We start from the raw sequence: 11,133 nt of genomic DNA, 5'->3' as shown, positions 1-11,133 counted from the left end.
GCTGTTAAAGGCTACAGATATAGTACATCTGTGAGGCTAAAAGCGCTTATTATATGAAGCCTTATAGAGGTCATTTGGAATGATCTCTTTCGATCAACCCTAATGTAACCCTTACAAACTTTCATGAACTCATTTGAATAACACTACCATAGCCCTTAAGAACTTTCCTAAAATTTTTTAGGATGTTCTGAACAGATTATCTCTTAAAGGTTAAATCCCTCAAAGGTCTTAGTCCTGCTCATCCCACATGCTGATGTGTGAGTGAAACAGTGCAGAGGTGTAGAGACCTGGACTTGGCGGCATGCAGGGCTTTCCTGGCAATTAGTGCTGCCGGAGAACCAGAACATGCTTCCACATCCAGTATATTTTACTCCAGTTATTCTTTTTATGAGCCTACACACACACACAAACACACACACACACACACACACACACCACACATTGGCTTTTACTTTGCTTAAAAAAGGAGGGAAGATAGGTTAAAAAAGAAAATATTGTGCACTGACCATAACTCTATTAACATGCTCACTCAGAGTTAACACAGATCACCACACGGGGGTGATGTCCGAGTTGAAATACCTTTGAATATAATTTACTTGAATATCAGTTTTCCTTCAATCCGGCAATGGTCATTTTCATGTGTCTTACTTGCCTGTTTTATGCTTATTCATATCCCCCAAAAGTCTGTTTAGACAAGCGGTACGTTTAAGCTCTTTCGTGGTGCATTTGACATACGAGTTTATCTTTTGCTCATAATGCATTAATGACATTTACCATCTCCAGTTAACAATTTACTTCAGGTTTTGGTCTTTTTACACAGGTTTTTACCATAGCGTTTGTGTACTCAGTTTCGTCGAATAGTTAGCTAGCTAACCTAGTGCCTGTGTGTGTGATAGTTAGGACAACTCTTGATTTCTTCGATATCAAAGGTAGACCTAAAATTCTTCTTTATGTCTTTCTGTGTGCATGTATGTTTGTATGTATCTATCTCTCTATAGGTATGTATTGTTATGTATGTATCTGTTTATCCATCTACAGGTATGTATCGGTAACGTACCGATGGATAGACAGTGAGGGAAGCCCATTGTAGGTATGTGACCTACAACCTTCACCTGTCTGTCTTTAAGTGGGTTTCCCCTAAGGCTGGATTTTAAGGCCCTGTTTTGGGTCTACACTGAACACCATCAGTCCATCCAACAGTCCATCATCTTAGCCATTCATCTACCCACCTCTGCCCTGAAGTCATTCCCCTCAGTCCTAGCTTAGCTAGGTCCTCCCTCCTTGTTTGATCAATCTCCCTCTCTTTTTCTATCTAGCTCTTTGTTTTTTCACATTGCACAAGAAACGTTTGTGCGCAATTAGACACGCACGCACGCACGCACGCACAAACACGCACACACACTCGTGCTCACACGCACACACTCGCGCGCGCACACACACACACACATGCACATGTGTACACACACACACATATGCTGTACTGACTCTGTAGTCTAACTCAGAGCATTTTAAATTTAAAAAATTCCATTGAGATTAAGCTGCAAAACCACATCTTTAATTTGAGAAATTAACATCAATAATGGATGAACTATACAATAATAACTGCTCAGTTTGTTCTGAATCCTCTTATTTAACGGGACCATGAGTAACTGGCCCCATGGCTGCTTGTTTCTCAGCCAGCTGTTTGTCATTACGTTATTAGATCCTGCACTAGAGAGCTAGCAAAGGTCTAGAACAAACCCATTTAATACACAAAAAGGTCTGGAGTAAACGCCTTCACATCACTTAGAGTGTGGCCTCCTTATAGACTGTCTTGTAGGTGTAGTGATGGAGTACCAAACTCCCTCTCATTAACTGTAAACCTGGAATGTATTTATGATGGCCAGTAACCTGAATTTCCAACACCCTAGACAATGCAGACTCAGTACGGTATGCTGCCTTCTCTATTCAATTGCCGTTAAGGGTTCTTATTGATGGGTTGGGATTATAGAATTATGGTGTATTAACAGATTATTGCTTCTGTGTGCTTTGGATGACATGCCCAAATCCACCTGAATATGTCAAAGCCAATCCAGGTGGTGTTTATATGAGTAAGGTTTATATGAGTAATCTTCATCACTGCCCACTGGTTCTCTGGCAGCTCCAAGCGCAGACATGACGAGCGTGAAGAAGTGGGCGCCTTCGCCTCTCCGGGTCCTACACCTGTCCGCCAGGCTCTTCTCACACCCACGCGCTTCCAGTCAGTGGGGGCGGCCTCCCACGACCCCCGCCCACAGCACTTCTCGCGGACGTGCAATGCTGTGCACTTCCTGTGTCAAATGTATGGGTTCGGCGTGCCACTCTACAACGTGCGCTATCATACCAACACCAATGGCTTACTCTGTGTCAACTACAGCGTGCTGGTACCAGGGTTATCCGAACCGTTCTGCGGTGCTGCCGAAGTTCTCCCCTGCCCCAACAACAACAACATGGAGGAGGAGGCCCACCACACCGCAAGGCCATGGGTCATGCCTAGAGTTACTGCTGTTACTTCTCAGTTTGAATAAGTTTGGTTCATTTTGTTGTTTGAATTCTCATGTTTACCGATGTTTTATGTTATGTTTTTTCTTAAGTTGTATAATGTTTTAATTATGCAGTAAGAGTTTCCAGTTTGTAAAGGCTTTTTGTGGTTTTTGCATGTAGATGAGTTCACAATTTTGACTGTGTTGCACATTAAAAAAGAAAGTTGTTGGATACATTTCTCCCTCTTTTCCCACAGATATTAAAAATGTTTTCATTGACTGGGGGGGGGGGGGTTTACACCTGTCAAAGCGTAATGCAAGTGTCCTAATGTGAGCTTGGGCAGGACAGAAACCTCCCATGGAGCAGAACAGCAAAAGCTCGTTTAATTTTCATTTTCAGTAGGTATACAGACCGTGAAAATGGGGCTTCTGGCTTTTTGGGTTTTAAGCAGGAAGTGTCAGAAAAGTTACCACAGGGATAACTGACTTGTGGCGGCCAAGCGTTCATAGCGACGTCGCTTTTTGATCCTTCGATGTCGGCTCTTCCCATGATTGCGAAGCAGAATTCACCAAGCGTTGGGTTGTTCACTCACTAACAGGGAACGTGAGGTGGGTTTAGACCGTCATGAGACAGGTTAGTTTTACCCTACTGATGATGTGATGTTGCAACAGTAATCCTGCTCAGTATGAGAGGAACCGCAGGTTCAGACATTTGGTGCGTGTGGGATTATGACTGAACGCCTCCAAATCAGAATCCTCCCGGACCCCAGTGAGCAAAGACACGTGTGAACGGACCAGGGATTCAGTTGCAAAGCATGTTTGTGGAGAACCTGGTGCTAATTGACCTTAAATGACCTGATTCTGGGCCAGGTTCTTGTGAGTGGCAGAGCAGCTACGTTGCTGCGATCCATTGAAAATTAGCCCTTGATCCAATCTAAGAGGTTTAGCCCGAGGAGGGGGGCTTAAGTGTGGTCCCTAAAGGGTCGGCTGGTGCGCTGCATTCCTGGAGGTCTGGAGCTCCGGAATGTAGCATGGGACATGGTGAGGAGTGTGTCCAGGTGAGTATGTGCTGTGCTGGGCATGAGTGATGGAGCGTAGTGCCCTGGAGGTATGGATGTTCCATAAGGGGAAATGATGTGGAGTGTGCCCAGGTGAGGATGCACTTAGTCGAAGCTTTCTCTCTCCTCCTGCCGTATACTCCCCAACTCGTTGCAGTGCCGACGTAGAGCATGTGGCCGCACGTTTGCTTGCAGCGTCCAGTATTAGTATATCCTATACACACAAACCCCATTCAACCGCCCAGCACGGCTGTCAGAGGGGGTGTGTGACTGTCGATCTACAACAGGTGGTAGTAACACTGAAAGAACTTTTTTAAAGCCAGAATTTACCGAATTTATTTTTTCACATTACATTCTATATTACATAAAGTCATTTACTTCAGATCTCAAGGCAGAGCTGTATGGCAAATAGTAAATTGTTAATACAGATTTTTTTTTTGTATTATTAATAGGTTAATAATATTAGTTTATTCGATCAAGTAGGCTAACGCTGGGTATTGTTAACACCATCAACTACAATGTGTTTATTTCCTTACCTTTATTTACATTCTGAGTGTAAAATCTCATATTTACGTAAACATTCACATAAAAGATTCACAATCTTTTCATCATGAGTGGGCATACAGAGAAACCGCTTTCCCAACGCGTCAGTCCGACGGGACCCCAGAGTTTAGAGCATGGACCCCTTCAGTGCACTGGTAGCCTTTACCAGAGCTGAGCTCAAGACCTGCTCCACTGGGTTGAGCTCCGGTCCCGGTGACCAGAACAATTTAATCAAATGTGTTGTGTTTTTTGTTCCTCTCCAAGATGTTTCAGACGCCGATATTCAGATTTGAGTCTGAGCAAGTTGAGAAACCCACTATGAGGGTTTCTGGGTGCTCTGGAGGAGCATTCAGAAGTACTTGTGACTAGAGAAACACAGCCAACCACATAAACAAGAAATAATGTCAGTAATGTTTGCGGCAGGTGTTTCAAATGTGCCCAGACTCATATTCAAAAATATCCATGTTTCAACAGTTTGAAGGAGGCCATGACACGAACAGTCTGGTGGAAATTCCACAAGATATCAAACTCCACACTCACACAAACTAGTCATTCTCCCATTTGGAACAATCCAGACTTTACCATGAACAAAAATATTAAACTTTACCTCTTGGATAGAAAAAGGCATTACACACCTTAAACATATTTATCATAAGACTTCTTTCATGTCACGCCCACAACTAGCCCCAAAATATGGTATAGAAAGCCCCAGTTCCTACAATACCATCAGCTAAGATCACCTATGTGTTCAAAAATCAATTCCGATACCTACATCCATATCAGATTTTATAAACAAACATTCTTAATTCAAAAAACCTATTATCTAAGATATACAAAATAATAGTGAAATCAAATCTCACAGTTACTCTCCCATCGAGACAATGGGAGGAAGATTTATTACTAGCCCCCGATGCCACAGTTTGGATTAAAATGTGTAATAATAATTACCACATGACAGCAACACTAACCCACAATGTATTCAGTACAAAATAATACAGAGTACATTATACTACACATTGGATGTTTAAAATTGGTTTCACAAGCTCAGCAATCTGTACATATTTTACTCAAAACACAGCTGACGATTACATTCACATCACGTGGCAGAGCACACCTATCAAGCAATTTTGGCAAGTCATCATCACCAACATATCCCATGCTTTAAATAACCATATCCATCCAACACCATCTTTATTTCTCCTAGGAGATATATCATCAACCAATATGACAGGATACTATGTATAACATTATTATATTGATATAATAAAAATATTATTGCAAAAAAACAACAAACAAAAAAAACATACTCATGAACTGGAAAACAAAAAATAATATTAGTGTCACCCAATAGAAAAATCTATTGATAGACTATGTATCAATAGAATAATTCTATTAATTATTAATCAATAACAGAACCGATCATCTAGACTGGACACCATTGATAAAATCCATACAGAGCCAATCCATAAACGATAAATATCACACTCTAATACGTGTACATATACAATCCAACATACATGTACTCGCACATAACCATATATATATATATATACATACATACATACATACATACACACACACACACACACACACACACACACACACACACACACACACACACACACACACACACACACACACACACACACATCATTCCTGTAATGGTGCAGATGGCGAATACTTAAAAATATTCTATATACATTTTGCGTTTTTCTGTTCATCTGTCTGTCTTTTTTTAATAATAAAGCTCTAAAGGTCCTCTGATGGGGGGTAATAAATTAATATATTTATTTCTCCAGATTTCTAACTCTGAGAGAAAAAAAATGTCCTTTTACAAATTGCACCTCGGCTAGGTTTACATTCCAGGTGATTATTTTAGAATTCAAGGGGAGGAGCTGCAGGAGTTGGAAGAATTAATTAGGAAAAAAGAAGTTATCAGAGCAATAGAGGAATGAAACCCACGCAAGAATCCTAGAGCCGATGGTTTACCTGCTGAATTTCATAAGGTGTGCGTTAGTGAAATTGCTGATCTTCTAGCTGATGTTTTTAATGAAGCATTAGATGGGGGGCAATTGCATGATTCATTTTATCATAGTGTGATATCATTAATATATAAAAAAAGGAGATCCTTGTAAGTTGGATAATTGGAGACAGGTCAGCCTATTAAACTTGGAGTACAAAATTTGTGCAAAAATAATTGTTAATAGGATGTCAGAAATATTGAATGATATCATAGAGTTGGAACAGATATGTGCGATAAGAGTAAGATACATGTGGGATAGTTTAGGAGTAATAAGGAGTTTGGTTATTGAAGGGTCTGAGAGGGATTTTTATATAATAGGACTGGATCAGAAAAAGGCCTTTGATTATATTTCTAGAGACTACTTATGGTGTACATTGGAACATTATGGATTTCCAGAGAGGTTTGTAAATATGATTAAATTATTGTATAGTAAATCAAAAGTACAAATGAATGTTAATGGTGTGTTAACTGAAGATTTTGAAATACATAGAGGGGTTAAACAAGGATGCCCATTGAGTGCTGCATTATATGTCATCGCTATTAGCCCACTATTATATAAAATTAAAAATGATCAGCAATTACAAGGTGTTCACATGTTAGGTATGGAAAGATGGAAAATATCTGCGTACGCAGATGATGTGACGGCTTATGTCAAGAATCAAAATGAGTTTCATATAGTTAAAAGGCACTTTGAAATGTATGAAGTTGTGGCTGGAGCAAAATTAAATGAAAGTAAAAGTGAAGGGGTATGGATAGGAGATGGGCAACCTGTACCAATAGATGTAGAAATAAAAAATGAAATTAAAATATTAGGTTTGATGGTAGTAAATGGTAGATGTAGCGAATGGAATTGGGAGAAAAACGAGTGTGAAATTAAACTAGAATTGGGAAAATGGAGGGTGTCAAACTATAAGACTAGAATACAGGAGGTTAAGACCTTTATTTTTTCGAAATTGTTGTTTTTGGCTATGGTTTTCCCTCCGGATGAGAAATGTATTAAGAGGTTGAATAAAATGTGTGTTCGTTTTATTTGGGGAAATAACAGAAGTGACAAAAAGGGAAATTATGTACAAGTCAAAAGATAAAGGCGGATTAGGGGGAGTTGAGTTAGCTCAGAAATTAGAAAATGCCTTTTGCAAAAATGTAACGAAAGCTATATTTCGGAAAGCAATTTGGGTAGGAGATGTAAATCAGTGGAAAGAAAAGAGGCAAGTCAAGGAAACATGCTCCTTATTTTAAATTACTATATGGAGATTTTTTGTTTAAATATAGGCAGCTTAATATTGATTGGAATAAGTCCCCAAATAAAATGATATATAAAACAATACAAGACTGTGATTTTGGGGGAATGTCAATTATAAGGGTCTGACAGTGACAGAATGTGAAACCTGTGTTAAAAATGTACAGTCTAAAAGTATCTCGGAAAATGTTTGAGATACTGCATGGCTTATATCTGTTGGAAGATTGCCTGTACGATGTAAAATTGCATAGCCGATGAAATGATAGAACATATATTACTGCAGTGCACAAGGACTATTGAAATTTGGGAGAAAATGAAAGGTATTGGGTTTAAATGGGATCATAACAGGAAAAGTATTATGTATGGAGTGTTTAATGAGAATTTGACTGAGAATGTGAAGGACCTTTGTTGGATGATTGTTTGTGTGCCAAATTCGAAGATTTGGAAAACACGATGTAAGATGATTATTGAGCAATGTATAATACCTGCAGAAATAGTTTTTAAACAGATTGTGTGTGAGTTAAAAAGGTTGAAGACGTTTGATATGAGAGGAAAAATTCCCTGGACTCTTTGACATATAAATGGATGTATACCTAATTTACAGATGTAAATTGTATTGTTAATTATTAATGTATAGAGTGAAGGTAGTCTGTGTCCTCTGGTAGATATTGTTTGTGAGGTTTTTGTGATGGAGGGTTTGTATTGAATTGAATTGAATTTTCTTAATAAAGTCAATTTAAAAATGGAGAAAGGCGGTCCTAGAAACATTATTTATTTACATGAGCTTTGAACGAGAGAGTGGGATCCATAACTCCAAGATCTTTAACCGTTAGATAAGATGTGATTGGGAGACCATTGAGGTTCATTGAGTAATTAGACAGTGGGGACCTAGCTAACTCTGGGCCTAATAGAAACACCTCTGAATGTCTCCGAATGTTAGAAATTAATTAAAAATACTAATGTCAACGTATTTACGACACATGCATTTAGGACATGTAATTTTTTCAATTATGCTTGCTACAGAATTAACAGTCAAACGTTCAGTGACTTTGCATGCAGAGTTGTAATTCTGCTTATTACTAGAACTGTGGCTAGAATCAAAATCAACGCTAGTGTCGTTCCTAAAGCCATTAGACTCCTGAACTCTGGCTAACTCCAATTCCAATTCAGATTCCAAAATGGGCACTTTTATACATGCTTATAGACAGTCACACACACACACACACACACACACACACACACACACACACACACACACACACACACACACACACACACACACACACATACATACGTACCTACATACATACATACATATCTATACAGACACTCACACATTGTTTTGCATCGGACTAGTGCTGAAGTCAAACGTCACACAAATAAACTATGCACTCCTGTTGCAGTCTTGCACATTATCCTACTTGCTGCTAGAGTACTGTACTAAACCAGCACTGTACTCTGAACTGTTCTGGCTGCTACCGGTGACTGCTATGTTCAGGGTAGCATATCACTGATTGCTATGCACAACTCGCTTTACATATGCCCAGTACTGTGTACTGTACTAAATTGCACTGTCTACTCATTTTGTATTTTGTATTTGTCCTGTATTTATTATTGTTTATTTAATGTTTATTTAATGACATTTTGCAGTATATTGGACTGTTTGCACTTGTGTAGCATGTTGTCTGTTGCACTGTTGTTTTTATGTTGCACCATGGTCCTGGAGGAACATTGTCGTGTTTTTTTTGTGTACTTGTATATAGCTGAAATGACAATAAAACCTCTTGAACTTGAACTTGAACTTGAAGTCCCTCCGGACAGGCCAAGCCCTACAGCCTAGAACTGGGCTGCAGGATCAAGCAGCGCCTGTGGGAAGCACTCTTCTGTCCGACTCTGCGAGAGGAAGTGAAGCCTGATGGACAGTTCAACGTGACTGAGACCTTCTCTACTCCAATTTTCAACAGCTTCGTGCTGCACTTTGAAGTGGACATGAGTGGAGAACCCATGCCTGAACAGCCTAAGAAGAAAAGCCGAAGACACTGACTTTATTATTATTATTGTGATTGTTATTGTCATCCTTGTTTGTATTATTACTATTATTCTTCTTATTCTTATTATTATTGTGATTGTTGTTATTAACTTTTTATATTCTATATGTATAGTTTCTGTATTGTTTAAAATTTGTTTAAGCTTTTCTTAATTTTAAATTTACTCAATCAGTCTGTCCCTTGTAAAATAATTGTGCAATAGTTCATGAGGTCATTGTAATAACATTTAAAATTATTTTGCATTATAATAAATTTACTGTAAATAACAATAACTTTAAATGTCTAAATTGTTAGAACTGTACATCTTTTTTCTAACGTTACAAAAAAAACGTTTTCTAACGTTTTCTAATGTTTCTAACGTTAGTGCCGAATGTTAGCTAATGCATTATGATGAGCCTATCCTTTTTGAGTTACTTACTGAGATCATTCTCATAGCAAGTTCATTACACCTTGTGTACTTGTTGTAGTGCAGTGAGCAGTTTCAATCTTAGTTACAATCTTAGTTATCAAAGACTCATTCCACCCAACCACAATACATCAGAGAGCTGTTTTGCATGTCAGAGCATCTTCACCTTGAGCCACAAAGTTAAATAGCTTTTAGGCCTGGTTCAGGCTTCAGTTCTTACTTCACAGTATTCTCACTGCTGAGCTGAGTATAGAATTCATTTTCTGAAAATAAATGTTTTCCCTCAGAATAGGGAGACATATCTAAAGTTGTGGGGCACAGCAGAACCACTTCAAACTGGCAGTGTTTGAGTGCTGTCGTATGGCAGATTAGGTCTAGTGGAGCTCATTTGATGGTACAGATAAGAAATTTGGCTAACATTACTGAAGGGCACTGTTCAGAGTGCTAGATGACTCCAACATAAGCCCTTAATGACAATTGACATAAACATACTTGAACATTTATAAATGCTTATGCCAACAAGCATCAGCTGACATTAAAAGCTGCTTTTGACATCTTTGATATCAAGTTAACATAACTATAATCAAGTGGCACATTTTTGGTAAGATTAGGAGATGTAATAACACTAGGTGGGGAGAAATTACATCACACATTATAACAACTGACTTTGCAGTTATGTGGGTTTTTTTTTTTTTTTTAACTAAAATTAATTTTTAACAAAATGTTTAATTAATAAAATATTTTATTATTTAATCCTTTAATGAACCATCTTGTTCTTCAGGTCAGTGAAGACCTGCCAAAAATACTGCGGGTCATTGTTAATCTGCAGCATCTTGCCACTCATGCGGTTAGCAATGTCCAGGGATCGGGCCCAGAAGGCCCCTTTGTTTTCCTCCACCAGGAAAGCTTTGGCTGGGTAGCTGATCTCCTCACACATGTAGGAGCAAGACACATACAAGCATGTGAGCAGGACGGCCTGCAGCTCCTCCTTGGTGGCCACCTCAGCTGAAATGATGTCGCGGCACAGCATGTAGAGAAAGACCACGGTGCTTGGAATGAGGAAGCTTTGCTCCTGCCATTCTGTCAGTGTCACGTAGCGGTCCACAATGCGCAGCCACTGCACAGGCTCGTCAGCAGTCAGGTCCTTCAGCAGGCAGCAACGCCGGCACAAGAACACACCCAGGCATGTGAGCAGCTCGTTGGTGGAGGACTGCATGAGCAGACTACGCATTCAGTGCTGGCCTGGCCCAGCCTTTCAGGCTTACTCGCAGTGGGGGACTGGGTTAAAGAAACATCACAAAAGACAGTTCACAA

Source organism: Electrophorus electricus, unplaced genomic scaffold (genome assembly GCF_041902795.1).
Source record: "Electrophorus electricus isolate QZ-2024a unplaced genomic scaffold, ASM4190279v1 Scaffold27, whole genome shotgun sequence".
Classification (NCBI taxonomy): Eukaryota; Metazoa; Chordata; class Actinopteri; order Gymnotiformes; family Gymnotidae; genus Electrophorus; species Electrophorus electricus.
Note: the sequence above shows the minus strand (reverse complement) of the source record.